We start from the raw sequence: 8,425 nt of genomic DNA, 5'->3' as shown, positions 1-8,425 counted from the left end.
ATCACTGTCCATATCAGGCTTTTTGCCTCTGCCTTGCTCATTAAAACTACTAAATGCTTGTTTAGCCAGTACATCAACTGCCTCGTTCCCCTCCACCCCCACATGGGCTGGGACCCAATCAATCTTATCTGTATACCCATTTGTCTAATCCTGCCATGGGTTTGTTGTACCTCATAAAGCAGGTCTTGTCTGCTACGTGTGCTAAAGGACAGCAGACTCATCAACACTGCACATGAATCAGAACAAATAACTACTCTCTCTGGTTTGACTTCCTCCATCCACTGCAAGGCCAACAGTATAGCCATCAGCTTCACCAAATATACAGTGCCTTCAGAAAGTATTCAGACTCCTAGACTTTTTCCACATTTTGTTATATTGCAGCCTTATTCTAAAATGGATTAAATAAATAAAAATACTCAGCAATCTCCACACAATTCCCCATAATGAGAAATCAAAAACATGTTTTTATAAATGTTTTTATAAAAAACAGAAATACCTTATTTACATACGAATACAGACAATTTGCTATGAGACCTTGAGATGTTTATACAACTTGATTGGAGTCCACCTGTGGTAAATTCAATTGATTGGACATTATTTGGAAAGGCACACACCTGTCTATATAAGGTCCCACAGTTGACAGTGCATGTCAGAGCGAAAATCAAGGCATGAGGTCGAGGGAATTGTCTGTAGAGTGATTGTGAATAATAATGCGCGAAGGAGATGGCCGCCGTTTTATGATCCCATAACCAATTGTGCTATTGTTTATGTTTTTTCAGGTTATTTGTAACTTATTTTGTACTTAATATTTCTGACACTGTGTCTTATGATCGAAAAGAGCTTCTTGATATCAGGGAAGCGATTACTCACCCCTTACTGAAATAATTCTTCTTCTTCAATGAGTCGGATGGGAAGGATTTACTCCAGACACCCGACTAGGCCCTCATCCCTGTCATTCACAGGAGGAAAAGATGGAGATATCGTGGGTGACGGTCCGGGTGCATTGTTAGGATCCGGCGTCTAGAGGGTAATCTACCTTCACCATCAATCCTATTAGCCAAAGTACAATCAATCGCTACTAAAATAGACAAACTACAAGCACGTATATCCTAGCATCGGGACATTAAAAACTGTAATATCTTATGTTTCACAGAGTCGGGATTGAACGACAACATGATTAATATACAGCTGGCGGGTTTTAAACTTTTTCAGCTGGATAGAACAGCGGCCTGTGGTAAGATAAGGGGTGGTGGCCTGTGTATATGTAAACAACCGCTGGTGCACGAAATCTAAGGAAGTTTGAAGGTTTTGCTCGCCTGAGGTAGGGTATCTCATGATAAGCTGTAGACCACACTATTTACCAAGAGAGTTTACATCTATATTTTTCGTAGCTGTCTATATACTACCGCAGACCGATGCTGGCACTAAGACCACACTCAATGAGCTGTATACCGCCATAAGAAAACAGGGAAACACTCATCCAGAGGCAACGTTCCTAGTGTCCGGGGACTTTAATGCAGGGAAACTTAAATCCGTTTGACCTCATTTCTATCAGCATGTTAAATGTGCAACCAGAGGAAAAAAAACTTGCGACCATCGTTACTCCACACACAGAGATGCGTACAATTGCTCTCCCTCACCCTCCATTTGGCAAATCTGACCATAATTATATCCTCCTGATTCCTGCTTAAAAGCAAAAACTAAAGCTGCAAGCACCAGTGACTCGGTCAATAAAGAACTGGTCAGATGAAGCAGATGCTAAGCTACATGACTGTTTTGCAGTCATGTAGCACAGACTGGAATATGTTCTGGGATTCTTCCGATGACATTGAGGAGCACACCACATAAGTAATTCCTCTTTAAGGAATACCTAGGATAGGATAAGTAATCCTTCTCACCCCCCCCTTTAAGATTTAGATGCACTATTGTAAAGTGACTGTTCTACTGGATGTCATAAGGTGAATGCACCAATTTGTAAGTCGCTCTGGATAAGAGCGTCTGCTAAATGACTTAAATGTAATGTAAATGTAAGTCACTGGCTTCATCAATAACTGCATCGATGACGTCGTCCCTACAGTGACTGTGCGTACATTCCACAACCAAAAGCCATGGATTACAGGCAACATCCTCACTGAGCTTTCAAGGAGCGGGACTCTAACTCAGAAGCTTACAAGAAATCCCGCTATGCCCTCCGACGATCCATCAAACAGGCAAAGCATCAATACAGGACTAAGATCGAATGGAGTACACTGGCTCCGGCTCGTCGGAGGTGGCAGGGCTTGCAAACTATTATAGACTACAAAGGGAAAAACAGCTACGAGTTGCCCAGCGACACGAACCTACCAGACGAGCTGCAAGCCGAGGCAAGTAACACTGAAACATGCATGAGAGCACCAGCTGTTCCGGACGACTGTGTGATCACGCTCTCCGTAGCCCATGTGAGTAAAACCTTTAAACAGGCCAACATTCACAAGGCCGCAGGGCCAGACGGATTACCAGGACGTGTACTCCAAGCATGCACTGACCAACTGGCAAGTGTCTTCACTGACATTTTCAACCTGTCCCTGACTGTCTGTAATACCAACATGTTTCAAGCAGACCCCCATAGTCCATGTGACCAAGAACACTAAGGTAATCTGCCTAAATAACTACCGACCCGTAGCACTCACATCTTTAGCCATGAAGTGCTTTGAAAGGCTGGTCATGGCTCACATCAACATCATTATCCCAGAAACCTTAGACCCATGCCGATTTGAATACCGTCCCAACAGAGCCAAAGATGATTCAATCTCTATTGCACTCAATACTACACATTCCCACCTGGACAAAAGGAACACCTATGTGAGAATGTTATTCATTCACTACAGCTAAGCTAAGGACCCTGGGACTAAACACCTCCCTCTGCAACTGGATCCTGGAGCTGCTCCCAGGTGGTAAAGGTAGGGAACAACCCATTTGCCACGCTGATCCTCAACAGGGGCCCCTCAAGGGTGCATGCGCAGTCCCCTCCTGTACTCCCTGTTCACTCATGACTGCATGGTCAGGCATAACTCCAACCTCCATCATCAAGTTCACCGATGACACAACAGCCTGATCATGGACAACGATGAGACAGCCTGTGGGGAGGAGGTCAAAGACCTGGCCACGTTGTGCCAGGACAACAACCTCTCACCTCAACATATCAAGACAAAGGAGATGATTGTGGACTACAGGAAATGGAGGACCGAGCACACCCCCATTCCCATCTACGGGTCAGGTTGTGGAACAGGTTGAGAGCTTCAAGTTCCTTTGGTGTCCACATCACCAACAAACTATTATGGTCCAAACACACTAAGACAGTCGTGAAGGGGAACGACAAAGCCTATTCCTCCTCAGGAGACTCAAAAGATTTGGCATGGGTCCTCAGATCCTCAAAAGGTTCTACATCTGTACCCTCGAGAGCATCCTGTCTGGTTGCATCACTGCCTGGTATGGCAACTGCTCGGCCTCCGACCTCAAGGCACTACAGAGGGTAGTGCGTACGGCCCAGTACATCACTGGGGCCAAGTCGAGGTCCAAAAGGCTTCTTACCAGCTTCTATCCCCAAGCCATATGACTCCTGAACAGCTAATCAAAGGGCTACCCAGACCAATATTTTACTCTGCTGATACTCTCTGTTTATAATCTTTGCATAGTCACTTTAACTCCACCTACATGTATATATTACCACAATTACCTTAACTAACCGGTGCCCCCGCACATTGACTCTGTACCAGTACCTCTTGTATATAGCCTTGCTTGTTATTTTACTACTGCTGTTTAATGATTTGTTACTTTTATTTTCTATTTTCTACTTAACACTTTAAAAAAATCTTAACTTCTTAAGCATTGTTGGTCAAGGGCTTAAAGTAAGCATTGCAATGTAAGGTAGTTCGGGCGTGTGTGACAAATACAATTTGATTTGAATAGAGCTCCAAGACAGGATTGTGTCGAGGCACAGATGTGGGGAAGTGTACAAAACATTTCTGCAGCATTGAAGGTCCCCAAGAACACAGTGGCCTCCATCATTCTTAAATGGAAGAAGTTTGGAACCACCAAGACTCTTCCCTAGAGCTGGCCGCCCGACCGAACTGAGAAATCGAGGGAGAGGGGCCTTGATCAGGATGTAACCAAGAACCTGATGGTCACTCTAACAGAGCTCTAGAGTTCCTCTTTGGAGATGGGAGAACCTTCAAGAAGGACAACCATCTCTGCAGCACTCCCAGTAAGAGGCACATGGAGTTTGCCAAAAGGCACCTAAAGATTCTCAGATCATGAGAAACAAGATTTCTGATTTCTGGGCTGATGAAACCAATATTGAACTCTTTGGCCCCAATTCCAAGCATCACATCTGGAGGAAACTTGGCACCATCCTACGGTGAAGCATGGTAGTGGCAGCATCATGCTGTGGGGATGTTTTTCAGCGGCAGGAACTGGGAGACTAGTCAGGATAGAGGAAAAGATAACGGAGCAAAGTCCAGAGAGATCCTTGATAAAAACCTGCTCCAAAGCGTTCAGGACCTCAGACTGGGGTGACGTTCACCTTCCAACAGGACAATGACCCTAAGCACACAGTCAAGGCAACGCAGGAGTGGCTTCCGGGACAAGTCTCTGAATGTCCTTGAGTGGCCCAACCAGACTCCGGACTTAAACACGATCGAACATCTCTGGAGAGACCTGAAATAGCTGTGCAGCAACACTCTCCATCCAACTTGACAGAGCTTGAGAGGATCTACAGAGAAGAATTTGAGAAACTACCCAAACACAGGTGTCGCGTCATACCCAAGAAGACTCGAGGGCTGCCAAAGGTGCTTCAACAAAGTACTGATGTGGACACCAAGGCTCTGAATACTTATGGAAATGTGATAATTCAGTTTAGCATTTTTTATAAATTAGCAAACATTTCTAAAACCTGTTTTCACCCTGTCATTATGGGGTATTGTGTGTCGATTGATGAGGGTAAAAAAAACAGTTTAATAAATGTTTGAATAAGCCTGTACCCTAACAAAATGTGGAATAAGTCAAGGGGTCTGACTACTTTCCGAAGGCACTGTATACAGCCAAATGATCTGTAATACGTGTCCTGACTGACATCCCACATTCCTGCACTACAAATGCTGACCCTGTGCATCCTGTCCTTGGATCTTTTGAACCATCTGTGTAAATAGCCACAAAATCCTGATACACAGTATCCATACATCTCTTAAACAAATCAGATGGATCAACCCCTTCCTATCTGTCTGTAGTCTCTCCAACACTTCTAGATCAACTACTGGAGGCAGTAGAAGCCATGGTGGATTTATAGGAATAGCTACCGTTGGACTAAACTCCCTTCCATACAGTCCCATCTTCTTCACCTAAGTATTACCCACCCACCCATAGCTTGTGTTCTGTCCTCGCTGATGTTCCCGGCATGCTTGTAAATCCCTTTCGCAGGATGAGACACCCCATGTCCCTGTAGGTTGACCCAATATTTCATTCAAGCTGCTGTCTTTATGCAATGGCATATCCCCCATCTGCACCCGTAGTTCAACCACTGGGGAGGTCTGAAATGACCCACTACATATTCTGAGTCCTTGTCCCTGTATGACATCTAGCCTTTCCAATGAGATGCGGGCTGCCCCATACACTATACTGCCATAGTCTATTACAGATTGGATCAATGCAACATACATGGTCCTCAATGAAGAAGGCCCAGCTCCCCACTCCTTCCCCGTCAGACAGAGCAACACATTTAGCACCTTCATACACTTTCCCACCACGCCCTCAATGTGTTCTGCCCAGGTCAGTCTGGTGTCAAAGTATACCCCAAGGATCCTGAAGGACCCCACCCTCTCCAAGTTTCTCCCATATAACCTCAAGCATACCTCATCTCCCACCTTCCTCCTGGGAAAGGACACTGTCTGAGTTTTCTCGACAGAGAATCTAAATTCCACATTAATGCCCACATGGTCCCATCTCTTAACACTTCAGCATTGACAACTTCCCCAATCAACTCTTTTATCACAGCCAGCAACCTTATAGGACTCATCGCCCCAACTCCCCTTCCTCCCTAAACTTCAGAATCACTTTATTATGCACCTCCTCACCTTGGTGCTCCCCGCAACTTATCTCGCACTTCCTCTGCACTCTCTACCCCTGAACTGCCGCTAGCGTTTGGAAACTATGTTTCTCTCCTCAAACTTCATTTTCTGTCTTCTCTCTGCCTCCATAAACCCCTTTCTCTCCTGCTTTCTCTTTCTCTTTCCTACTCCACCTTTTATTTGTACCGCTATGCTCCATACTTAATTCACTTTCTTCTCCATCACTATCTCCTACCATCTCATACCACAGCCTTGCCGAACCACCTCCACACCGAGTAAAGTTAGCTTGTTTGTTTATCAATGATTGATACTGGAGCTCTGATCAACCCAAGTCAACAACCATTGCCAGCAATTCACCTGTGTACCAGAAAGCGTCAAAGGGCTATAAAGCTGAAGCATCCTTTTTAGAACATCTTCTCACCACCAAATATGGTAGCCAGAAGAAGTCCAGTCGCGGATAGTGGGGAGGATTGAACTAGGTGAAACTGGGCTGACATTCTGCTCATATTCTCATCGATGAAACATCTGATCTCAATACCTTTTTCTGTTCCCAAAACTAAAATCTGTTACAAACACAGTGTAGTAAGTTTATAGACTTAACGCGTTGCAAAAGTTTTTAAAAATGGCATTGTTTAGAAGGAGTGCAAGGTTGAATTGTCTTTATGCACACGCGCACTTCACAGAAGAGGCGTTCCCTAACGGAAATATGCAAATACATGCTACAACAGCCAATAAGATCTCGCGAGCTTGGCTTTAGTCACCTCCTCGCTTGTTCTGCCCACTATATTTCATTTGCTCTCATTGTAAATTACACTGATCTAGGGTTAGTGATAAATATCTTCGGAGGATGTTTCAGAGCTGCTAGCGTCAGCTGACTGTCATGGAGGCGAAGACCTCATTCGGGCTCGTTTCTTATTTTGGAAAGTATGAAAAAGATTGGATACATTTAGTTCTCGGAAACCACATTAATATGGTAAAGAATTATTCTGCATGTGATGTGTGCATATCATATGGATGTGGTTCCCGGACAGGCTAAACACTTGTCCTGAGGTTGTGCGATCTTCTGCACAGCTAGACTAAAACAAAGATCACCCGAAACGTGCCCATAAATCTCAACTGCTGCGTCAGCTGTTTTGTTCTTTAACTACCATGCTCTTAACTTATATTTGTTGCCACCTACCAATGCATTTATCTAGCTACATGTCCCAAAGTACTGCTCCAAGAGATGGGCTAAAAAGTAAAATACGATACTTAATTGAGGCCACTGGGGTAAATGGTTCCACAGAAATGTAATTATGACAAACTCATTGGATAACTCTCAATTGTGGTCTGGCTTCAATCCTTCCAAAATGACTGGTGCAGGTGGTAGGGAACTGTTTAGCCCAGATTTGCCAAAGTATATGTCGTCTCCCTTACGCAAAAAAAATGTAAATAATGCTGTGGTCATTTGGTTAATTGTTCAGCAGTCTTATGACTTGGGGGTAGAAGCTGTTAAGGAGCCTTTTGGTCCTAGACTTCGCACTCCTGTACCGCTTGCTGTGCGGTAGCAGAGAAAACAGTCTATGACTTGGGTGACTGGAGTCTTTGACAGGTGCGTCAATAGACTCTAAATCATTTTTAAACCTCTTCTGTGCATGTGCAAATAGCTGACCTGATATCAACTAAAGCCCTCTTGGGCAAATATGGGATACTCCTTCAAGGTTAATTATTGCAAAAATGTATTTGATAATGCCTGATGGAATAAAATAATGAAAATTCATTTTATTCATAAATAAAGCTAATAATAGATCAATAATATTAATAAATTACTCCTAGTGCTCATGGCTGTCTGGCTAGAACATCACTAATCATCCTGGACACTGTGCCAGTTTAGATTATACACATTTCACTTATGAGATTGGCTCTATTTTGAGAAGTCTGTCTTTAGTAGTGTGTAGGAGAACCCATGAGATGGCACTGGCACAAATACAATAGGTTGGCTAGCACATGTCCATCTTGTGGTTTAAGGGCACTCCTTTCATGCTCAGCCTCCACTGGCAGCAATGTTCATTATGTGGGTGGATATGGAAATAGGTTTGGCATCTATATTCAATACATAGCCTGCAGATATGGGCCTGTTTTGGTGGTGACACACTAGTGTGTTCCAAGGTCACACAGGCTCATATGCCATATTGTCTGACACGTGTGGAAAAAGAGAGCGAGAGTGAGTGAAAGAGAGATGAAGATAGATTAACTGAGAGAGGACATGGTAGAAAATATGGTTACAAAAAAGGTCTGCGCAAGACAATGACAGAGAGGGGATAGTGGATGGTCTTTCTTGCAAT

The sequence above is a fragment of the Oncorhynchus keta genome, chromosome 6 (genome assembly GCF_023373465.1).
Source record: "Oncorhynchus keta strain PuntledgeMale-10-30-2019 chromosome 6, Oket_V2, whole genome shotgun sequence".
Taxonomy (NCBI): domain Eukaryota; kingdom Metazoa; phylum Chordata; class Actinopteri; order Salmoniformes; family Salmonidae; genus Oncorhynchus; species Oncorhynchus keta.
This window is presented reverse-complemented; position numbering follows the sequence as displayed.